Below are 25,404 nucleotides of genomic sequence, written 5' to 3' on the forward strand. Positions count from 1 at the left end.
TAGTATAGCCACTCCTGCTCTTTTCTGGTTGTTATTTGCATGAAATATCTTTTCCCAACCTTTCCCTTTCAATCTATATTTAACTTTGGGTCTAAGATGTGTTTCCTGTAGACAGCATATAGAAGGATCCTGTTTTTTAATCCATTCTGCCAGTCTATGTCTTTTGATTGGGGAATTCAGTCCATTAACATTTAGTGTTATTACTGTTTGGATAATATTTTCCTCTACCATTTTGCCTTTTGTATTGTATATATCATATCTGACTTTCCTTCTTTCTACACTGTTCTCCATACCTCTCTCTTCTGTCTTTTCGTATCTGACTCTAGTGCTCCCTTTAGTATTTCTTGCAGAGCTGATCTCTTGGTCACAAATTCTCTCAGTGACTTTTTGTCTGAGAATGTTTTAATTTCTCCCTCATTTTTGAAGGACAAGTTTGCTGGATATAGGAGTCTTGGTTGGCAGTTTTTCTCTTTTAGTAACTTAAATATATCATCCCACTGTCTTCTAGCTTCCATGGATTCTGCTGAGAGATCTGTGCATAGTCTTATTGGGTTTCCCTTGTATGTGATGGATTGCTTCTCTCTAGCTGCTTTCAAGATCCTCTCTTTCTCTTTGACCTCTGACATTCTAACTAGTAAGTGTCTTGGAGAACGCCTATTTGGGTCTTATCTCTTTGGGGTGCGCTGCACCTCTTGGATCTGTAATTTTAGGTCTTTTATAAGAGTTGGGAAATTTTCAGTGATAATTTCTTCCATTAGTTTTTCTCCTCCTTTTCAGTTCTCTTCTCCTTCTGGGACACCCACAACATGTATATTTGTGCGGTTCATATTATCCTTGAGTTCCCTGATACCCTGTTCAAATTTTTCCATTCTTTTCCCGATAGTTTGTTTCTTTTTGGAATTCAGATGTTCCATCCTCCAAATCATTAATTCTATCTTGTGTCTCTTTAAGTCTATCATTTTAAGTATCCATTGTTTTTTCCATCTTTTCTACTTTATCCTTTACTTCCATAAGCTCTGTGATTTGTTTTTTCAGTTTTTCTATTTCTTCTTTTTGTTCAGTCCATGTCTTCTTCATGTCCTCCCTCAATTTATCGATTTCGTTTTTGAAGAGGTTTTCCATTTCTGTTCGTATATTCAGCATTAGTTGTTTCAGCTCCTGTATCTCATTTGAACTATTGGTTTGTTCCTTTGACTGGGCCATATTTTCAGTTTTCTGAGCGTGATCCGTTATCTTCTGCTGGCGTCTGGACATTTAGTCAGATTTCCCTGGGTGTTGGACCCCACAGGTTGAAAGATTTTTCTGTGAAATCTCTGGGTTCTGTTTTTCTTATCCTGCCCAGCAGGTGGCGCTCGTGGCACACGTTTGTCTGCGGGTCCCACCAGTAAAAGTTGCTGTGCGTCCTTTAACTTTGGAAAACTCTCGCCGTGGGGAAGGTTCGGCAGCCGAAGCGGTTTGGAAGAGTGCCAGCTGGCCCCGGGGTCCGAACGCGGCGAGGGTTGCCGGCCGCCGCATCCCAGGATAGCGCCCGATCGAATTTCCTAGTCGGCCCGGGGCGCCAAACATGGTGGGATGGCGCTAGCTGCCGCAGCCTGGGAGAGTGCACTGTTCCCAGCCGGACTGGGGAGTCACATGTTTCGAAGGGACCCCCCCCCCCGGTCACCGTTCTACGTGGTCTGGGGATTTCCGACCCAACTCTCTCAGTTGGTCCGGGGGGCCTCGCGTGGTGGGGGCGCCATCCGCCGTGGCCCGAGGTGTCCGCCTACCCAATTCTGCCAGCTGGCCTGGTAAGGAGGAAGGGAGGGACTCCCGACGCTTGCCGTCCCTCTCGGGAAAGCCCGCACCCCTCGGTGATCTCACCGGAGCTGGTTCTCCCAGACAGTCAGCCGTTCCAGTACGGGGAACGCTGTCCCTTTGATCTCTGTTGTGGCTCCGGGAGCTGCTCTGTATCGTCTCCACTCCCCCAGTAGCTGTTCTCGAGGAGGAAAGGTGAGGGTGGCAAGGCTGTCGAGGCCGGTGGCGGAGAAGCCGGTGAAGGCGGAAGAGGACACGGTGGTGGTTGGAGAGCCGCCGGAGCAGGAGGAGAAAGGGAAGGACAAGATGGCGGATGGAGCGCCGCCGGAGCAGAAGGGGGAAGAGGGCGAGGAGGGCGGGCTGGCTGGCGGGGCGGGAGCGCCGCCGGGCCGGTGGAGAAAGAGGGTGAGGAGGGCGGGTTGGCTGGCGGGGCGGGAGCGCCGCCAGGCCGGCCGAGAAAAAGCTCTTTAGATTTTTAATATGTGCAAATATTATTTAGTTTTATTGTTTTTGAACTTGGTATTAATGAGATAATGCTGTGTGTAATATTTTTTCATGTTTATTTTCCATTGTATGAATATACCACAGTGTGTCCATTTCTTTGCTGGTGGACATTTGTGTAGTTTGTCCTCTTTTCTATTATGGGTCTCTAAATCCCTTATCCAAACTTCTGAAATTGAAAAAGCTCTGAAAATGAGAAAAACAAACGAGCAAAAAGCAGTAAATTTTCAGCAGATTTATTTTGTGGAAAAGCCTGACTTGTGCTGATATGAGAGTATTTGTAATCTTTATTTATCCCACTTAGTGTGAATATTTGTGTTTCACCATAGAAGTTCTAGGAGCAGAATTGCTGGTACTCAAAGGTGCAGCAACAAGACTGGACAATGTCAGATTGTTTTCCAAAGATGTTTGTATATGTATATACTTCCTCCGTCAGTGCACATGTTTTCATTGCTCAGCTTTCTTTTTTTTTTTTTCTTTTTTTTTATTTATTTATTTTTATTTTTTCTTTTTTTTTATTTTTATTATTTAAAAAAAGAATTAACAGAACAATTAGAAATCATTCCAATCTACATGTACAATCAGTAATTCTTAATAACATCACATAGTTGCATATTCATCATTTCTTAGTACATTTGCATCGATTTAGAAAAAGAAATAAAAAGACAACAGAATAAGAATTAAAACAATAATAGAAAGAAAAAAAACCAAAAAAAACAAAAACAAAAAACCTATACCTCACATGCAGCTTCATTCAGTGTTTTAACATAATTGCATTACAATTGGGTAGTATTGTGCTGTCCATTTCTGAGTTTTTATATCCAGTCCCGTTGTACAGTCTGTATCCCTTCATCTCCAATTATCCCTTCTCTTTTTTTTTTTTTTTTAATTAACGGAAAAAAAGAAATTAACCCAACATTTAGAGATCATACCATTCTACACATGCAATCATTAATTCTTAACATCATCACATAGATGCATGATCATCATTTCTTAGTACATTTGCATTGGTTTAGAAGAACTAGCAACATAACCGAAAAAGATATAGAATGTTAATATAGAGAAAAAAACAAAAGTAATAATAGTAAAATCAAAACAAAACAAAACAAAACAAAACAAAAACCTATAGCTCAGATGCAGCTTCATTCAGTGTTTTAACATGATTACTTTACAATTAGGTATTATTGTGCTGTCCATTTTTGAGTTTTTGTATCTAGTCCTGTTGCACAGTCTGTATCCCTTCAGCTTCAATTACCCATTGTCTTACCCTGTTTCTAACTCCTGCTGAACTCTGTTACCAATGACATATTTCAAGTTTATTCTCGAATGTCCGTTCACATCAGTGGGACCATACAGTATTTGTCCTTTAGTTTTTGGCTGGACTCACTCAGCATAATATTCTCTAGGTCCATCCATGTTATTACATGGTTCATAAGTTTATCTTGTCTTAAAGCTGCATAATATTCCATCGTATGTATATACCACAGTTTGTTTAGCCACTCTTCTGTTGATGGAGATTTTGGCTGTTTCCATCTCTTTGCAATAAATAATGCTGCTATAAACATTGGTGTGCAAATGTCCGTTTGTGTCTTTGCCCTTAAGTCCTTTGAGTAGATACCTAGCAATGGTATTGCTGTGTCGTATGGCAATTCTATATTCAGCTTTTTGAGGAACCGCCAAACTGCCTTCCACAGTGGTTGCACCCTTTGACATTCCCACCAACAGTGGATAAGTGTGCCTCTTTCTCCGCATCCTCTCCAGCACTTGTCATTTTCTGTTTTGTTGATAATGGCCATTCTGGTGGGTGTGAGATGATATCTCATTGTGGTTTTGATTTGCATTTCTCTAATGGCCAGGGACATTGAGCATCTCTTCATGTGCCTCTTGGCCATCCGTATTTCCTCTTCTGAGAGGTGTCTGTTCAAGTCTTTTTCCCATTTTGTAATTGGGTTGGCTGTCTTTTTGTTGTTGAGATGAACAATCTCTTTATAAATTCTGGATACTAGACCTTTATCTGATATATCATTTCCAAATATTGTCTCCCATTGTGAAGGCTGTCTTTCTACTTTCTTGATGAAGTTCTTTGATGCACAAAAGTGTTTAATTTTGAGGAGTTCCCATTTATTTATTTCCTTCTTCAGTGCTCTTTCTTTAGGTTTAAGGTCCATAAAACCGCCTCCAGTTGTAAGATCCATAAGATATCTCCCAACATTTTCCTCTAACTGTTTTATGGTCTTAGACCTAATGTTTAGATCTTTGATCCATTTTGAGTTAACTTTTGTATAGGGTGTGAGAGATGGGTCTTCTTTCATTCTTTTGCATATGGATATCCAGTTCTCTAGGCACCATTTATTGAAGAGACTGCTCTGTCCCAGGTGAGTTGGCTTGACTGCCTTATCAAAGATCAAATGTCCATAGATGAGAGGGTCTATATCTGAGCACTCTATTCGATTCCATTGGTCGATATATCTATCTTTATGCCAATACCATGCTGTTTTGACCACTGTGACTTCATAATATGCCTTAAAGTCAGGCAGCGCGAGACCTCCAGCTTCGTTTTTTTTCCTCAAGATGTTTTTAGCAATTCGGGGCACCCTGCCCTTCCAGATAAATTTGCTTATTGGTTTTTCTATTTCTGAAAAATAAGTTGTTGGGATTTTGATTTGTATTGCATTGAATCTGTAAATCAATTTAGGTAGGATTGACATCTTAACTATATTTAGTCTTCCAATCCATGAACACGGTATGCCCTTCCATCTATTTAGGTCTTCTGTGATTTCTTTTAGCAGTTTTTTGTAGTTTTCTTTATATAGGTTTTTTGTCTCTTTAGTTAAATTTATTCCTAGGTATTTTATTCTTTTAGTTGCAATTGTAAATGGGATTTGTTTCTTGATTTCCCCCTCAGCTTGTTCATTACTAGTGTATAGAAATGCTACAGAGTTTTGAATGTTGATCTTGTAACCTGCTACTTTGCTGTACTCATTTATAAGCTCTAGTTGTTTTGTTGTGGATTTTTCCGGGTTTTCGACGTATAGTATCATATCGTCTGCAAACAGTGCTAGTTTTACTTCTTCCTTTCCAATTTTGATGCCTTGTATTTCTTTTTCTTGTCTAATTGCTCTGGCTAGAACCTCCAACACAATGTTGAATAATAGTGGTGATAGTGGACATCCTTGTCTTGTTCCTGATCTTAGGGGGAAAGTTTTCAATTTTTCCCCATTGAGGATGATATTAGCTGTGGGTTTTTCATATATTCCCTCTATCATTTTAAGGAAGTTCCCTTGTATTCCTATCTTTTGAAGTGTTTTCAACAGGAAAGGATGTTGAATCTTGTCGAATGCCTTCTCTGCATCAATTGAGATGATCATGTGATTTTTCTGCTTTGATTTGTTGATATGGTGTATTACATTAATTGATTTTCTTATGTTGAACCATCCTTGCATACCTGGGATGAATCCTACTTGGTCATGATGTATAATTCTTTTAATGTGTTGTTGGATACGATTTGCTAGAATTTTATTGAGGATTTTTGCATCTGTATTCATTAGAGAGATTGGTCTGTAGTTTTCTTTTTTTGTAATATCTTTGCCTGGTTTTGGTATGAGGGTGATGTTGGCTTCATAGAATGAATTAGGTAGTTTTCCCTCCACTTCGATTTTTTTGAAGAGTTTGAAGAGAATTGGTACTAATTCTTTCTGGAACGTTTGGTAGAATTCACATGTGAAGCCATCTGGTCCTGGACTTTTCTTTTTAGGAAGCTTTTGAATGACTAATTCAATTTCTTTACTTGTGATTGGTTTGTTGAGGTCATCTATTTCTTCTTGAGTCAAAGTTGGTTGTTCATGTCTTTCCAGGAACCCGTCCATTTCATCTAAACTGTTGTATTTATTAGCGTAAAGTTGTTCATAGTATCCTGTTATTACCTCCTTTATTTCTGTGAGGTCAGTAGTTATGTCTCCTCTTCCATTTCTGATCTTATTTATTTGCATCCTCTCTCTTCTTCTTTTTGTCAATCTTGCTAAGGGCCCATCAATCTTATTGATTTTCTCATAGAACCAACTTCTGGCCTTATTGATTTTCTCTATTGTTTTCATGTTTTCAATTTCATTTATTTGTGCTCTAATCTTTGTTATTTCTTTCCTTTTGCTTGCTTTGGGGTTAGCTTGCTGTTCTTTCTCCAGTTCTTCCAAATGGATAGTTAATTCCTGAATTTTTGCCTTTTCTTCTTTTCTGATATAGGCATTTAGAGCAATAAATTTCCCTCTTAGCACTGCCTTTGCTGCGTCCCATAAGTTTTGATATGTTGTGTTTTCATTTTCATTCGCCTCGAGGTATTTACTGATTTCTCTTGCAATTTCTTCTTTGACCCAGTCGTTGTTTAGGAGTGTGTTGTTGAGCCTCCACGTATTTGTGAATTTTCTGGCACTCTGCCTATTATTGATTTCCAACATCATTCCTTTATGGTCCGAGAAAGTGTTGTGTAAGATTTCAATCTTTTTAAATTTGTTAAGACTTGCTTTGTGACCCAGCATATGGTCTATCTTTGAGAATGATCCATGAGCACTTGAGAAAAAGGTGTATCCTGCTGTTGTGGGATGTAATGTCCTATAAATGTCTATTAAGTCTAGTTCATTTATAGTAATATTCAGATTCTCTATTTCTTTGTTGATCCTCTGTCTAGATGTTCTGTCCCTTGATGAGAGTGGTGAGTTGAAGTCTCCAACTATTATGGTATATGAGTCTATTTCCCTTTTCAGTGTTTGCAGTATATTCCTCACGTATTTTGGGGCATTCTGATTCGGTGCGTAAATATTTATGATTGTTATGTCTTCTTGTTTAATTGTTCCTTTTATTAGTATATAGTGTCCTTCTTTGTCTCTTTTAACTGTTTTACATTTGAAGTCTAATTTGTTGGATATTAGTATAGCCACTCCTGCTCTTTTCTGGTTGTTATTTGCATGAAATATCTTTTCCCAACCTTTCACTTTCAACCTATGTTTATCTTTGGGTCTAAGATGTGTTTCCTGTAGACAGCATATAGAAGGATCCTGTTTTTTAATCCATTCTGCCAATCTATGTCTTTTGATTGGGGAATTCAGTCCATTGACATTCAGTGTTATTACTGTTTGGATAATATTTTCCTCTAACATTTTGCCTTTTGTATTATATACATCATATCTGATTTTCCTTCTTTCTACACTCTTTTCCATATCTCTCTCTTCTGTCTTTTTGTATCTGACTCTAGTGCTCCCTTTAGTATTTCTTGCAGAGCTGGTCTCTTGGTCACAAATTCTTTCAGTGACTTTTTGTCTGAGAATGTTTTAATTTCTCCCTCATTTTTGAAGGATAATTTTGCTGGATATAGGAGTCTTGGTTGGCAGTTTTTCTCTTTTAGTATTTTAAATACATCATCCCACTGTCTTCTAGCTTCCATGGTTTCTGCTGAGAGATCTGTGCATAGTCTTATTGGGTTTCCCTTGTATGTTATGGATTGCTTCTCTCTCGCTGCTTTCAAGATCCTCTCTTTCTCTTTGACCTCTGACATTCTAACTAGTAAGTGTCTTGGAGAACGCCTATTTGGGTCTAATCTCTTTGGGGTGCGCTGCACTTCTTGGATCTGTAATTTTAGGTCTTTCATAAGAGTTGGGAAATTTTCAGTGATAATTTCTTCCATTAGTTTTTCTCCTCCTTTTCCCTTCTCTTCTCCTTCTGGGACACCCACAACACGTGTATTTGTGCGGTTCATATTGTCCTTGAGTTCCCTGATACCCTGTTCAAATATTTCCATTCTTTTCCCTATAGTTTCTGTTTCTTTTTGGAATTCAGATGTTCCATCCTCCAAATCACTAATTCTATCTTCTGTCTCTTTAAATCTATCATTGTAGCTATTCATTATTTTTTCTATGTTTGCTACTTTATCCTTCACTTCCATAAGTTCTGCGATTTGGTTTTTCAGTTTTTCTATTTCTGCTTTATGTTCAGCCCATGTCCTCTTCATGTCCTCCCTCAATTTATCGATTTCATTTTTGAAGAGGTTTTCCATTTCTGTTCGTATATTCAGCATTAGTTGTCTCAGCTCTTGTGTCTCATTTGAGCTATTGGTTTGTTCCTTTGACTGAGCCATATTCTCAATCTTTTGAGCGTGTACAGTTATCTTCTGCTGCTGGCGTCTGGGCATTTATTCAGATTTCTCTTGGTGTTGGACCCAGCAAGGTTGTAATATTTTTCTGTGAAATCTCTGGGTTCTGTTTTTCTTATCCTGCCCAGTAGGTGGCGCTCGTGGTACACGTTTGTCTGCGGGTCCCACCAGTAAAAGGTGCTGTGGGACCTTAAACTTTGGAAAACTCTCGCCGTCCTGGGGGTTCGCTAGCCGAAGCGGCTTGAGCCCGCCCTCGGTCCGAACGCAGGGAGGGTTGCTGGTCGCCGCAGCCAGGGAAAGAGCCCGTCCGAATTTCCTAGTCGGCCCTGGGCAACAAGCGTGGCGGAAGGGCGCCAGCGGCAGCGGCCCGCCCGAGAGAGTGCACGTTCCCCGGGAGTCACGGGTTTGGAAGGGGCCTCCCCCACCCGTCACCGTTCTCTGCGGCCTGGGGGTTTCCGATCCAATTCTCTCAGTTGGTCTGGGGGCTGCGCGTGGTGTGGGCGCCAGCCGTCTTTGTTTCAGGGGACCGCCTCTCCAGTTCTCCCAGCCGGCCCGGGAAGGGGGAAGGGAGTAACTCCGGCCACTTCCCACCCCGCCCGGTAAGGCCCGCGCGCCTCGGCGATCTCACCCGAGCTGCTTCTCTCAGCCAGCCAGCCGTTCCAGGATGGGGTACGCTGTCTTTTTTATCTCTGTTGTGGCTTTGGGCGCTTTCTGTATCGTTTCTACTCCCCTAGTAGGTGTCCTGGAGAAGAAACTAAGATCCGCGCGTCTTACTAAGCCGCCATCTTCCAGGAAGTATTCAGCTTTCTTGTCCACATATGATTTTGCCAGACTTTAAAAGTTTTTGCTAATGCATTTGAGCATTTTTTTACAATGCTGATAGACTAGTCTTCCCTATTCTGGTTAATTCCCATTTTGTGTCTTTGTCAGTTTTTGTACTGGGTTTTTTAAGTTCTTGTGTGTTTTGGTGAACAGTTTCTTAATTTTAATGTTATTGAACGTATGTTTTTTATGGGTAGTACTTTTTTAATCTGTCTGAGTAACTTTTTCTTCAGCAGAGAGTTCTTGAAGATATTTTCTAGTGTTATCTTATGGAAGTTATATAGTGTTTTATCTTCCTAATTTAAGTTTTTAATCCATCTGGAATTGATTTTGTATATATAGTGTGAAGTGGTGCTCCAGATTCATGTTTTTCCCTCAGAAGAACAGCAGATTGTCAGCATCATTTTTTAAACCTCAGATTTTATTGAGATATATTTACATACCATATAATCCATCCAAAGTACAGTGTTGCACAGTATCATCACCTAGTTGTGACATATCGTCACACTCAATTTAAGATCTTTTTCATTACTCCAAAAAGAAAACTAACAAATATACATTAAAAAAAAAACAACTCAAAATACTCTTAACCTCTTATCCCACCTGTTGTTGACTCCTAGTATCGCTATGGTACACCTGTTACTGTTCACGAAAGAATATTAAGGTATTACTGTTAACTGTAGTCAGTAGCTTGCAATAGGTGGTTTCCCCAACACTCTGTCGTTAACTCTTTGTACAAGTGTCGTACATTTGTTCTAGTTCGTAAAAGAACTTATTTATATTTGCAGTGTTGGGGACACAATTTGACTCTAACCCCCTTTCAACCACATTCACACTCAAGTCAGCACTGTTAGTTATCTCACCGTACCGTGAAACCATCACCTCTATCCATTTCCAAACATTTAAATTCAACCTTGTTAAAAATTCTGTACATTTAGGAACTGCTCCCCTTTCTGTTTTATGACTATGAGTTTGCGTATTCTAGTTATTTCATATTAATTAAATCATATAATACCTGTCCTGTTGTGTCTGACTTATTTCAGTTAGCATTATGTCCTCAAGGTTCATCTGTGTTGTCATTTGCTTCAGGACCTCATTCCTTCCTTCTTCAGCATCTTTTTTAAATTGTGAAAAATGACATATATGCAAAAAATAAATAAATTTCGAAGCACACTGCAACAATTGGTTGTAGAACAGATTTTAAAGTTTGGTATGGGTTACAATTCTACGATTTTAGGTTTTTCCTTCTAGCTGCTCCAAGATACTGGAGACTAAAAGAAACATCATTGTAACGATTCAGCAGTCATACTCATTTGTTAAATCCTATTTTCTCTTTCATAACTCCACCTTTTCTTTTGATCATTCTCTCAATATTTAGGAATATTTGGACTATGCCCATTCTAACTTTCTCATGTTGGAAAGGACTGTCAACAATATGGGATAGGAGGATGTAACTAGTTGACGTTCTGGAGAGGCTGGCTCATCGGTTTCAGGGCTTATCTGGCCTGGGAACCATCTGGGAGTTTGTGGCTTATTGGCTACTTGAAGTGGCTTGCCAAATCTGTCTTTTTCAGGGGAAAAGAGGCATCAAATGTTGGTCTAAATCTTTCTAGGCTTCCCTTCTTTCTAGAATTTTGAACTCTCAGATCTTTGTTGCCTTTGTTGCACGTCATGCCTTTAAAGAATTTTTTTTTTTTTTTTTTTTTACATCAAATTAGGTTTTTAAGTTCTCACAGGGAGGGCTGGTCTGAAATGGGTTATTCAGTCATTGAGGGGCATGGAAGTAGAGCAAGTGCTCCTTCTGCCTTATGGTGTTCTTCAAGGAACTACTGGTGGTTTGATTCTGCATATAATTTTAGAATCATGTTTTAAAGTTGATACTGTTCACAGTATCATCTTTAATACTGTTGGTATTTTCATGAAAAATGCAATGAATCAATTTGGTGAGAACTAACATTTTTTTTCCTGATTATTTATTTATTGTCTTTTCTTTTTTTCTTACTCATCTTTCCATATACTGGATAAAAGGAATGTCAGTAAAAAGATTTTCACAATCACATGATCACACCTTAAAAACTCTGTAGTTATCCAGTCGTCTTCAAGAATCAAGGCTGAATGAGGAAGAACAAAGGAATGTCAGCACTGCAGGGTGCCGAAAACAGTTGGCCATCCACATCACAAAACTTCAACTTCTGTGTAAGAACAAAGGGAGAAATGCTCATTTGGTGCAAAATTAACTTTTTTAAATTAATAAAACCAATCAGCATACAAACATGAACATTCTTAACATATGAACATTCCATACTTAGTGTGCAATCAGTGGCTCACAAGTCATCACATAGTTGTATGTTCATCCCCATGATCATTTTTCAGAACATTTACATCAGTCCAGAAAAAGAAATAAAAAGAAAAAACTCACATATACCATACCCCTTATCCCTCCCTCTCATATTCCCCTCTACTCAATTTATTTTAACATTTGTTCCCCCTATTATTTATTCATTTTTAATCCGTATTTTTTACTTATCTGTCCATACCGTAGAGAACAAGGTTTTCACAATCACATAGTCACTTGTGAAAGCTATATCATTATCCACTCATCTTAAAGAAACATGGCTACTGGAACACAGCTCTACAGTTTCAGACATTTCCCTCTAGCCTCTCTACTACACCTTACATATCTATATAATGCGGAAGAATAATCTCCAGGATAACCTCTTGACTCTGTTTGAAATCTCTCAGCCACTGACACTTTATTTTGTTTCATTTCTCTCTTTCCCCTTTCAGTTGAGAAGGTTTTCTCAGTCCCTTGATGGTGAGTCCCATCTCATTCTAAGATTTCTGTCCCATGTTGCCAGGGAGGTTTACACCACTGGGAGTCATGTCCCACATAGAGAGGGGGAGGACAGTGAGTTTGCTTACTGTGTTGACTGAGAGATAGGCCTCATCTGAGCAACAAAAGAGGCTTTCTGGGGGTGACTCTTAGGCAAATTTTTAGTAGGCTTAGCCTGTCCTTTGCGGGGATGAGTTTCATATGAACAAACCCCAAGATTGAGGGTTCAGCCTATTGATTTTGTTGTCCTCACTGCTTGTGAGAATATCAGGCCTTCTCCAAATGGGAAAGTTGAATTTCCCCTTTCTCTCTATTCCCCCAAGGGGTCTTTGCAAATACTTTTTTTTTCACTGTTCAGATCACTCTGAGATTTATCAGGGCATCGTTTTGGACAAACCTACAGAATCCATGCCCTACTCAAGGGAGAACTAACATTCTGTTACTTTTTTTCTAAACCATGAACATATTGTAGTCTCCATTTATTTAAGTCTCGTGAAACGTCTTCTAGTAAAATTTCATAATTTTCTTCAAGTGAGAGTATGGCAGATGTATTTTGCTAGATTTATTTCTAGGTGCCTTATTTTTGTAGCATAATGTAATGGTACCTTTTTATGATGATATTTTCTACCTTTCTTATTATTATAGAAATAAAATTTGACTAGGTATAGCAATCTTGCTGTAATCCTAATTGTGATAAATTATTTGTAGATTTCTTTTAGATATTCTATGCAGATAGCCCTGTGAATAATAACCTCTTTGTTTCTTCCTCTCCAATTCTTATTTTTTCTTTCTTTCTTTCTTTTTCTTGTCTTAATGTGCTGGCTAGGATCTCCAGTACAATGTTGAATAGGAGCGGTGATGGGGGCATCGTGATCTTGTTCCTGATTTTAAAGGGAATGCTTTCAAAGTTTCACAGTTAAGTATGATGCTTGATGTAGGTTTATTGTAGATAATCTTTTTAGGTTAAGGATTTTCCTTTCTGTTACTAATTTTGTAAGTTTTTTTTTTTAATCATAAATGGATGTTGAATTTTATAAAAAGCTTTTTATTCCTGCATCTTTTGAGAGTATCATGTTGTTTTCTATAATCTTTTAATATAGTGAATTATGTTGATTGATTTTCTAATGTTAAACCAACCTAGGGTTCTAAGTATAAATTCAACCCATATCTGCCTTTCTCATTTTTTCATTACTAGACTCAGTTTGATTAGAGTTTTAATTTAGAATTTTATGTCTCTAAGAATGAATAATAATATTCACCTTTAATAATTATTTTTTAAAAATATATCTTTTCCTTCCTCTGGACGAGTTTATATAATATTAGAATGATCTTTTCATAAATGTTTGTTAGAACTTACTTGTAAAAGTGTTGCTGGTGTTTGCTTTGTGAGAAGATTCTTAAGTACTGATTTAATTGTTTTGGGTATAGTAGTATTCATATTTTCAATTTTAAAATCACTTTTGGTTGATTATACTTTTATAGAAAGTTGTCCATTTCATCCACATTCTTTAATTTATGGCATAAAGTTGTTAATCTCTTATTTTGTATTAATGTCCCTTTTATTATTTTTTAATGATTTTTCATTTCTTGATGAGTTTTAGCTAAAAATTTGTCAGTTAAAAAAATCTTTCTATATAGTCAACTTTTTGGCTTTGTTGGTATTCTTTAATGTATTTTTCTCCTATTACATTAATTTCTGCTTTTTATTTTCTTCTATTCCTTTGGGTTTTTTTCTGTTTTTCTTATTAAGTGGGATGCTTAGTGCATTAATTTTCAGCATTTTTAGTATAGACATGTAAAATGGTAAATTTCTGTGTATTTTGTTTCCTGCATTATCCAGTTTTTTGTGTTTCTTATTTTTTTACATCATTCGATTTTTTTAATGCAATTTTACTTAATCTTCACTAACTATATAATCCATTCGAAGTATACAATCAGTGACTTACTTACAGTATTATCACATAGTTGTGCACTGATCATCACAATTTAAGAACGTTTTCGTTACTCCCTCCAAAAAAAAGAAAAAAGAAAACCCAGAACATCCCATACCGTTTTACCCCCTATAATTGATCCCAGGTATTAGTGTGGTACATTTGTTACTGGTTACAAAAGAATATTAAGGTATCACTATTATCTGTAGTCCATAGTTTGCAGTAGGTATGTTTTCCCTCCATATCCGACTCTACCATTAATTCATTGTCATAGTGTCATGCATTTGTTCTAGTTCATGAAAGAACTTTTAATATTTGTATTATTAATCACAGTCCCTGTCCGTCCCAAGATTCACTGTGTTATACATTCCCATATTTTAACCACTACCTTTGCTTCTGGTGACATACTTGACTCTAAACTTCCCCTTTCAACTACATTCACACACAATTCACAGTTTAATTATGCTCATAATAATGTCTACCTCTATCCATTTCTGAACGTTTAAGTTCAACCTAGTCAAAAATTCTGCACATATTTAACAACCACTACCCATTCTCTAGCCTCATTCTAACTCCTGGTAACCTATATTCTAGATTTTATGTTTTTAGTTTATATATTCTAATTTGCTGATGTTAGTGAGATCATACAATATTTGTCCTTTTGTGTCTGACTCATTTCACTTCACATAATGTCCTCAAGGTTTATCTATGTTGTTGCATGCTTTGGGACTTTACTCCTTTTTATTGTTGAATAATATTCCATCATATGTATATACCACGGTTTTTTTTTTTTAATCCATTCATCAGTTGATGGATACTTGGGTTGTTTCCATCTTTTGGCAGTTGTGAATAATGCTGCTAAAACATCATTATGAAATGTCTGTTCACATCCCTGTTTTCAGATCTTCTGAATATACTGAGTAGCAGAATTGTTGGGATTGTAAGACAGCTCTATACTTAGCTTTCTGAGGAACTATCAAATCATCTTCCACAGTGGCTGTACCATTTTACATTCCCACCAGCAGTGAATAAGGCATTACCTGTTTTTGATGTGTAGTATTTTCATTATTTTTCCCTTTGAGTATTTTTCAATTTTCCTCTGTGAACTCCTTAATCTGTGAGTTATTTAAAAGTTTAAATTCCAAACGTGTGGTTTGGCAACAAGGTCAGTCTTATAATAGTTCTTTGAAATCAGTTGAAACCATGTGGTCAGTTTTTTATAATTTTTGTTTGTACTTGAAGAGAATATTAACTTTCCATTAGTTAGTGAAAGGTTTTATATATGTTCAGTAGTTAGGCTTGTTAGTTATGTTGTTCAAATCTTATCTTTTTTTTTTGAGTAGAGGTATGTTGATTTTTACTAGAATGCTTGATTTTCAGTTTTTCCTTATAGTTCTGTTAATTTTCTTTTATATATACTTAAAAGCTCCTAGTAGATGAAAATTTAAATTTACTATTTATTGAAACTTTTACTCTGTAGTGCCTCTATGTACAGGATTTTTTTTTTTTTGTCTTAAATATACTATTGCTTGATGTAATTCTTTTTCTGTTGGTCACTTAATTTTGTCTGGTTTTTATTCCTCCTCCCCTCCCACACTTTTACATTCTTTTAGTTGTATCCCTTGTGAATATATTGTCACTGACTTTTTTGTTTTTAAATCTGATCTGATAGTCTTGTTCTTTGTCATTTTAAATTAGACTTTTTATTTAGATATCACTGATTTACTCACAGTTATAAGGAATAATACAGAGAGTATATCACCATGTACTCTCTACCCAGTTCCTCCCAGTGATAACATCCTCCAAATTATACCATGATATCAAAACCAAGATGTTGGCAGTGACACAGTGAAGATGCAGAACATTTTCATTATCAGTAATCTCTTGTGTCTCCCTTTTAAAGTCACACTCACTATCCCTCCTGAACATCTGAAGCCCATTAATCTGTTTTTCATTTCTATGATTTTGTCTTTTCAAGACTGTTATATAAGTGGTATCGTATAGTATATAACCTTTGGGATTTAGCTTTTTTCATTCAGTATATTGCTCTGGAAATTCTTAGAGGTATATAAACACTATACCTAGGGTTGAGTGGTATCCATAGTATGCATTTATTATTGTTTGTCTAACCATTGGCTGCTGAAGGACATCTGGGTCATTTATACTTTTTGGCTGTTACAAATAAAACTGCTGAACACATTCATGGACATGTGTTGTGTTTTTTTTTTTTTTTTTTTGGGGGGGGGTGCATGGTCCAGGAATCAAACCCAGGTCGCCCACATGAAAGGTGGGCATTCTAACCACTGAACTACCAGTGCACCCCATGTGTTTTTTTTTTTAACATAAATTTTCATTTCTATGGAACGAATGCCCAGTAGTGCAGTTGCTGAGTTATGGTAGTTGCATCTAATTTTTAAAAAAATTGTCAAACTGTTTTCCAGAGTAGTTGTACCATTTTACGTCCTCACCAGCTGTGCATAAATGATTGTTTCTTTGCATCCATTTGGTGTTACTATTTTTCTGATAGTTATGTAGTGATCTTTCATTGAGCTTTTAATTTGCATTTCTCTAATGGCTAATAATGTTGAATAAAGTTTCATATGCTTGTTTGCCATGTATATAACCCATTAGTAAAATGTCTTTTTTTCATCTTCAAAATCTTTTTAATGTATGCATTTTTATATGTGAGCACACCCCATTTTTTAAAACCTTTTAAAATTGTATAATATAACATGTATATACAAAGCAAAGAAAGAAAGAAGCAATGGTTTTCAAAGCACTCTTCAACAAATAGTTACAGGACAGATTCCAGAGTTTTTCGTGGGCTACCATACTATCATCTCAGATTTTTCCTTCTAACTTCTCCAGAACATTCTCATGTCTCTTTTACTTTTTCTACTTGGATTGTTTTTTTCTAGGTTGAGTTTTGAGAATTCTAAATATATTCTAGATACTAGTCCTTTGCTGCATATGTGACTTGGAAATACTTTTTTTCAGTCTGTTAACTGTCTCTGCATCAGTTTAAACAGAGTCTTTTGTAGAGCAAAGTTTTTAAATTTTGGTGAAGATCAGTATGTCATTTTTTCTTTTATGGATGTTGATTTTAGCATCAAGTGTAAGAATTCTTTGCCTAGCCTTTGAACCCAAAGACGTTCTTCTGTTTTTTTCCCTAAAAGTTTTTTTTTTCTTATGTTAGTAAGTCTGATCTATTTCAAGTTAATTTTCAAAATTGTTTTAGCTCTTCTAGTTCCTTTCCCTTTCCATATAGATTTTGGAATAATCTTGTCTAGATCTACAAAAACATCTTGCTTGGAATTTTAATAGGAATTATGCTAAAACTGTGTGTCAGTTTGGGGGAGAATTGACATCTTTATTTGTTGAGCCTTCCAGTCCGTGAACATATTCTCTCTCCATTTATTTAGAACTTAAATTTCTTTGTCAGTATTTTATTATTCGCAGTAAACAAGTTTTGTATATGCATGTTTCATTAGCTTTACACCCAAGTATTTCATTTTCTTGGGAGGGTTGTAAATGGTATTATATTTAAAATTTTGGTTTTCATGTGTTCATTGTTTAGTATGTAGGAATGTGATTGGTTTTTGTGTATTGATCTTGTATCCTGTGATCTTGCTGAATTCACTAGCTCAGTAAGTTCATTACTTCTAGAAATTGTTTTTAGATTCCTTGGGATTTTTATTTGGATATGGATACTTGCATTTTTTTTACCTTTCTGACCTGTGTGCTTTTCTTTTCTCATTGCACAGACTAGAACTTTAAGCACTATGTTGAATAAGTACTAAGAATAGATATCCTTGCCTCGTTCTTGACTTGGAGAAAAGATTCAGTCTTACACCATTGGGTATAATGGTAGCTGTAGTATTTTTGTGGTGTTTTTATTTTTTTTTGGTAGGGGTGCTCTTTATCAAGTTGAGAAAGTTCCTCTCCCTGTTTTTCCTATTTTTCTGAGAGTTTTGTGTTTTTTTTTTAAATCATGTATGGGGGTTGAATTTGTCAAGCGTTTTTTTCTACATCAATTAATATGATCATATGGTTTTCTTTTTTAGGCTATTAATATGGTATGTTATATTGATTGATTTCTCACACTTGGTCCATAATGTATTACTGTTATCATATATTGCTGATTCTGTTTGGCAATATTTGTTAAGGCTTTTTGAATCTATATTCATGAGGTATATTGGTAGAAATACTCACTTAATACTTATTCTCCTAAATGATTCTGGTTCAGCAGTGTGGGCTTTTCACTTTTCCTCTCATGTGTGAGGCTATTTACCACCTCAGGGACTTTGCACCTTCTGTTAACTAGGCCTTGGAATGCCTTTTTAAAATTTTTTTTAAGGGGCATAGTTAAAACTGAATCAGAGGAAGATTTTATTAATAAAAAATAAAGCAGACTAACTATGTACATATTTAAGAAATTAGAAAACAACATAAAAGGTCACATACATGTAGTAGGAGGGAATTAAAACGGATAAAAATTGAGCTAGAAAACTGAAAATGGTAGACAGGTAAATGGACCCAAATATGATTCTTTTCAGAAACCTTGAAATACCTTTTCCTCAGATATCCGTGACTTTTTTGCTCATTTCAGTAATTTGTTTGGCTGTTACTTTCTCAGTGAGGCCTTACCTCTTTAAACTGCATGTCCTTTACCTCTTCACTTCCTGTTTCTTTTCCCTCAATATTTTCCATTCATTAGCACTTGCCATATTATGTATTTTATTTAATTCCTTATTGTAATTTTGATCAGTCAAATTCTCCCACTCATTTTGTCATCCATTGGAATTTTATTTAATATTTAATTAAGTTGGAGAGAAGTGACTTTTTAAAGTATTCATTGCTTTTACCTAGTAACATGAAATGTTTCTCAATTTATTCAAAGCTACTTTTATGTCCTGTGTTGGTGTTTTTTTAAAATACAATTTTATTGGTACATATTATCTCTCATCTAAAGTGTACAATCAGTGGTTTACAGTATCATCATATAGCAGTGCATTTATCATCACAATTGGTTTTTGAACATTTTAATTACTTCAAAAAAAAGAAAGAAGAAAGTAAAAGTAAAAAAGAATACCTGGAACATCCCACACCTCCCACCTTCATTATTTTTTTTTATCTTTATTTTCTTATTCATCTGTCTGTACAGTGGATAAAGGGAGTGTTAGTCACAAGGTTTTCACAATCACATGGTCACACCTTAAAAGCTATATAGTTGTTATACAGTCATCTTTATGAATCAAGGTTTTTGGATTACAGTTCAATAGTATCAAGTATTTCCCTCTAGCTACTCCAATACACCAAAAACTGAAAAGAGATACTATATACTGCCTAAGAATAACCTCCGGAATGACTTCAGGACTATTTGAAATCTAGTAGCCACTGAAACTTCGTTTCATTTCTCTTCCCCCTTTTGTCAAGAAGGTTTTCTCATTCCCAGGAGTCGTGTCCTGCATTGCCAGGGAGATTTACACCCCTGGGAGTCATGTCTCACATAGTGGGGAGAGGGCAGTGAGTTCAGTTGCCCAGTTGGCTTAGATAGAGTGGCTACATCTAAGCAACAAAGAGGTCTCTAGGGGCGACTCTTAGGCATAATTATAAGTAGGCTTAGCTTCTCCATTGCAGGAATAAGTTTCATAAAGGCAAACCCTAAGATCAAGGTCTTGGTTTATTAAATTGGTAGTTCCTAATGTCTATGAGATCATCAGGAATCCCCGAGGTGGGGAAGCTCAATTTGTACACATCTTTCCTTAGTTTTTCAGAAGGGATGTTTTTGTTTTGTTTTGTTTTCTTGGTTTTGTTTACTGTAGTTCTTGCAAAATTCTTTAATTCATTCCTTTGTACTTTGTATTTTACTACTTAGATATTTTCAAACATTGTCTTTCTTTATTGGCCATTTGAAAATCTGTGTGGCATGTAGAGAATTCAAATTTTGTTGACCTTTTATTATTGATTTTATGATAAACCAGTAGTGGATTTTGTTATATTTCCAGTGAAAATGTCATTTGTAATAGTAAATAGCACTTTAAAAATTTTTATTGCTTTGTTGTATTGCCTGGAATCTTTGGAATAATGTTGACTGACAAAACATATTGTACATTTTGTAGATCTTGACTTTATGATCTAGTGTTTCATTTTTACGTATGATTGCTATCTTTTGTTGATCTCTAATATCATTTATCATAGTAATAGTTTGCTTCTTTTCCTCTTGATTGAGAGGTTTTATCAGGAATGAATAGAATATTATTAGTGTCCTTAGTGCATTTATTCAAATGATTATATGGTTTTTCTTGGACCAACAAATATTTTTGTATTATTTCCCTTCCTTTATCAGCATTTATAGTAATAATGAATTGGTTCCCTAACATTCTGTAAAGGAGAGCAGCAATTTTTTAAAAGTATTTTTGAATGATTGAAGTTTTAAAAATTGATATGTTTGAATCTTTGGTATTGTTTTTTTTGGGGAGAGGAGGGTGAAAAATTGTCCCATCTTTGGCACTAGGAGCCTTTTAGCTGCTTCCATCCTATGTTTTGACAAGACCTCAGTAGCCTTTGGTAACTTCTTTGCTTTCCAGTTTGATAAAATGTTCTAGGTTCATCTCATGCATTTTCTACCCAGGTAGACCTACAGTCAGCTGTTTTCCCAGAGAACCTGTGTTCATTTTATGAGAAATGTGTTTAGATGACAATATAGCCTCCCATCCCCCACCTTCAAATAAACTAACTTGTTTTAATTTAATTAAATTATAATTTTATATTACTGTTAGGTTTATAGAAAAGTTGAAAAGATATTACAGAGCACCCATATACCCCATACCCAGATATCCTTTTTCAGATGAACATTTTATTATATCATTTTTCCAACATAGGCAAAGTTAGAGAGATTAATATAATGAAGTCCTATGCACCCAGTACCTAGCTTCATCAGTATCAGCTTTTTTCCATTTATGTCCATACCCATTCCTCCCAAATATTTTAGTGGAATCCCAAACATCATATAATTTTCCCATAAGTATTTCAGTATGTGACTCTTAACATAAGGTAGAGATCATCTTAACCAAGTAATTTATTGAATTTATGCTAAGCCATTCTTACATACCTAGAATAAACTGTATTTGGTTACATTGAAGACTTTTGGGTGTACACATTCATAACAGACGTTAACATGTTAATGTTGGTTTATAAATTGTGTGTGTTGTTTTTTTGTTTTGTTTTGTTTTTAGTGCATCCTTATGATCCATCTTGGAAAATGAGACAAAATACAGAGCTCCCCTAATTCACCAGGTTTTTGCCTAAAATTTTGGTTAGATGGAATGAATTTCCCTGCTAAAAGTTTGAAAACAAGCAGTTTGCATGGTTCTTCAATTTTCTGTTTTGTGTTCAACACGTTTTTTCATGTTTGCTTCCTAGCATATATTTGACTCTGACTTTTATTTTCCTGAACAGTTTTAAGAACAGAATTCTGTCTTTTCCTTGAAGATTTTGAAGTATTTATTCAACGAACTATCTTGTCTGGGTAGATTTTATGGGAGTTGGAGAGGGACAAAAGTAATATATTTTTTCTTGAGTCAACTTGAGGAATTTGTATTTTCTAGGAAATCACTTTTTTTTTTACTGTCCTACTAGATTGCCTTATTCTCTTACCATGCCATATACAAATTTTTCATTTTTATTTAGGGTAAACTAAATTCAGTAGACAGCAATACACAAAGATTTTGTTATATAAACTCTTTTATTTAGGTGGTCAACTGTTTCTAGCTGTCTCAACTGGGATAGATGCATTTATAAAACTGCTTGTGATTGAGCCTTTTTTGCAAGCAGCTTTAGATCTGCAGTGCTCTTGGCAGCTGTCTCTTTTTCCATTGTGTTGAGATGTTCTGTACCAAATGCTTCTCCACCCAGTTTTTCATGTGCTCTTGCTTCTTTCGATGCATCATATTCTGCACAGAGATCTGTTGTCCAGGCGATTCTTTACTTCTTTCTATACTCTATGCAGCTGTTATTGGTAAGTAACCTCCAAGGCTATAGCAGTGTTACTCCTCTGGACATCAAAAATGTAATGGTGCTTCTGCTGTGATTTCTTGAAGTCAATCACATCTTGGATGTTTTTGTTGGAAGCCTGCTTTTTATCTCTTCTAGTTGGGCAATTATTTGTTCACTGAGATTATCAGCAAATTGTCTAATAGAGGTGCCATATTTTTTAACTGCATACATGAACAACTGTACTGTTGATAAGGTAGAGAGGGTGTCTGGGGCACTCACGTATATTTCTTTGGATGAAAAATACAGGATGAACCCAGTTCCAAGCATGTAGGGTCCTGTGACACCAGTTTAGGAAAAAGGAACCGGAAGAATTCCTCAAAGATCAGCCTTAAGTAAACTTTTCCTCCATATTCAGGAAGAGGTGGTAGAGGGGCAAAACTTGGCTGCTTTGTATGAAAGATTGTTGTTGCCTGTAATACTCCTGGACTTAGGAGGGCTGCATTCTTCAATGAGGAGGCTGCTGTGGCAGTGGCAGAAAGTACCACTTGGGACCGCATGGTCAGTGAGGGTCCAGGCAGTGGTCTTAGTATCCCTGGGAAATAACTTTAATCTAGCTTTTTAAGTTATTGAATAAAGTTGCATTATGCTGTTCTCTTAGTTTAAAGAAATTTGTCATCATTAATGTCCTTTTCTCATTTTTAAAACTGTGCATTTGTTTTCTTTCCATTTTTTGCATCAGACTTTACAAATGCTACTCTTTCTTTTCTGCATTTTGCCTTTTGATTCATGGGTTTTTTGCTTTTACCCTATTTTCTTTTGGTTTATTTTGTTACCCTTTGCATCTTGAATAAATAATTTATTTTAAATAGTATTTAGGCAGATGTTCTTTCAAGCTTTGGCTTATTTTATAGATTCTGAAATATGATGTTCTCTTTATTGTTTCTTTTAAGTAGTTGACTTTCATTTTAGTTCTTTGGCCTAGGATTACCAGGAAATGCAAGAAAGAGAGAACTTGAGGTCTCACTATAGGGAATACATGATTTGATAGGAATACAGGGCCAGAAATTGGGACCTCCTTTGATGTCTGAAATTTCGAGTAGTTAGAAATGAGATGTCCTTTAAATTTACCATGTTAATTTCCATTATGACAACAGCTTGGTCACTCTTTTATGTTCGTATTTATTTCGGACGTTTACTCATTATCCAGTCATACTTATAAATGAAGGCATAATTGTTTTGGTATTGTAGCTGGAATAGGCAGAATTAATAGTTATTTGTCATTTTCCTCAGCAGCTCTTGCCCCCGCCCTGTGTTATACATCATAGCAGAGGGGGAATCTACAAAATTTGTTTAAATGTTTACCACGACTTCTGAACTATTAGAGTTTCCCCATTTCTAGGTTTTTTTTTTTTGCAATTTCTTTCTCACATTTAAGAGTTGAAGAAGAGTCTCAGGGAAATGTGTTTACTTATTGCTGACTACTTGCAGTTAATATTATTTACATACTGATGAGATGTTTTCTAACATTATGTATATATATATGTAGCACTTTCAGCTTGCATTGTATTTCATGAATCAGACATCATCCCATTGAGAAAATAGAAGGGAGCTCAGCTGATGGAGTGGAAAGGGAAAGTTATTAGGGAGAACATGGAAGCCAGTGAGGAAATGTTCTTATTGGCTGTCATTAAGTTTGCATTTTATGTAGAGGGAGGCTCTTACAATGTGGGGAGCAGATTTACATTGATCAATATGATAAGCTCCATTTTGATGAGCTTTCTCTACTAGAGTAAACTTTTTGTCACCAGGTGTTGCTTATCAGTAGACTTGCAGGGTATGTTCCTTTTTTTTTTTCTTTCTTTTTATCCCCCAGGAAATCTCAGCAAGTAAGGGTATTTTTCTCCCCTAGAAAAGCCCTTCTTGGAAAGGGGTCTTCTCTTAGCAACATCCAATGCAAGTGGTCATTTTATTTTGCTTAACACCACTCACTGTAGGTAGAACTGAAATTTGCTTGAGGACTTGAGTATAAAAAAAATAGATGTTACTTTAAGAAGAAATGAGAACCCAGCAAGTTTTTGCCAGAAAAACATATTCGTAGAATTTGAGCCTTGTAAGTTCCTTTGAGGATATCTTAACACTAGTGCTAAATAAAGAATAATTTAAAAAAAGAAAAAAGGAAATGATGACCAGGTGGATGAAGTGCCTATCCCAAGGTCCTGAGTCTTGTCAGGACTTCACCCACAGCTGATCACTGGAGCTTTGAGACTCCATTGAATATCAAAGACATTATATTTTAGAATATTTATCTGGTAAAACTTAATTTCATATAATTTTGCACTTCAAAGACTGTCCCATTTCTGTTGTTTCCTTTCCTTTCCTCACACCACAGGGATTTAATCTCTTGTTTTGGAATCCAGAATTTCATATTCATAGTTCTAAGCCATTATCTATTTCTTCCATTTTTTTTCCATATTTACCAGAGGTAATAGAGTTGATTGTTTTAGTCTCCTTTGTCAAATAATGTGACCATTACAAATATGTTATATGAGAGCTCCCAGAAATTCCTTTTTGAGAGCCATGCTTAGGGTAACTTTGTGCTCTGTTTTGTCATTCTGTAAAACAAGTGTCCTTAAACTGAAAGTAAGTTTGAGGAAGGAGTAAAGTAATGAAACTTGAGCTAGTCTGGTCTCTAGGAAGACTTCCTTTGTTGGTATTAGTGTTTTCCATGATTTATTGTTGCTTATGCTACTGTAATATAAGCATACCTCACTTGAAGTGTTTATTAAAATTTAGGACTTTAGGAAAGATGTGTTGCATTCATTGCTTGGAAATACACTTCCTGAGAAGTTGTCACAGGCCTTCTTATGCAGGAAACCTTGAGTGATAAAAAAGTTGTAACTAGTGTGTAATGAGGTAGGGAAATATTTTCTTGTTTTCCATCCTTGTCCAAAGCATAGGGGATAAGATAAATAAAATAATATCTTCATCTTACATATGGAGGAAATGAAGTGAGTGGAAATATAATGACTATGGCATTGTAATATATGTTGTTATTAGAATATAATTTAGAGCTGTACTGCCCAATTTGGTAGCCAGCCACTTAGTCACACGTGACTCTTAAGCATGTCAACTGTGGCTAGTTCGAATCGAGATTTGCCATGTAAGCGTAAAATATACACCAAATATTGGAGACTTAGTACAAAAGATTATCTCTTTGATATTTTTATGTTGAAATGATATTTTTGAGGAATTGTGTTAAAAACACTAAAATTAATTTAATTTTTTTCTAATTTAATGTTGCTATTAGAAATTTTGAAATTATATATCTGGTTCATATTTATTTACAATGGACTGCTGATTTAGCGTAAAATAGTTGTTTGGATTGC

General features: G+C 35.9%; 1 protein-coding gene and 1 pseudogene across 10 annotated transcripts in view; one reads left to right on the plus strand and one right to left on the minus strand.

Moving 5' to 3' along the window:
- The window catches only part of PIAS2 (protein inhibitor of activated STAT 2), a 189,476-nt gene that overhangs the window by 16,393 nt on the left and 147,679 nt on the right, over positions 1-25,404 (plus strand). The window contains exon 2 of one of the 10 annotated variants that reach the window (XM_077135542.1): positions 12,916-13,004. The exons of the other annotated variants lie outside the window; for them this stretch is intronic. The gene's annotated coding sequence lies outside the window, so the exon portion shown is untranslated. The remainder of the gene's footprint in view (positions 1-12,915; positions 13,005-25,404) is intronic. 10 annotated transcript variants of the gene reach the window in all.
- On the minus strand, positions 21,818-22,575 carry LOC143662109 (ATP synthase peripheral stalk subunit b, mitochondrial pseudogene; annotated as a pseudogene).

The sequence above is a fragment of the Tamandua tetradactyla genome, chromosome 18 (genome assembly GCF_023851605.1).
Source record: "Tamandua tetradactyla isolate mTamTet1 chromosome 18, mTamTet1.pri, whole genome shotgun sequence".
Lineage (NCBI taxonomy): Eukaryota > Metazoa > Chordata > Mammalia > Pilosa > Myrmecophagidae > Tamandua > Tamandua tetradactyla.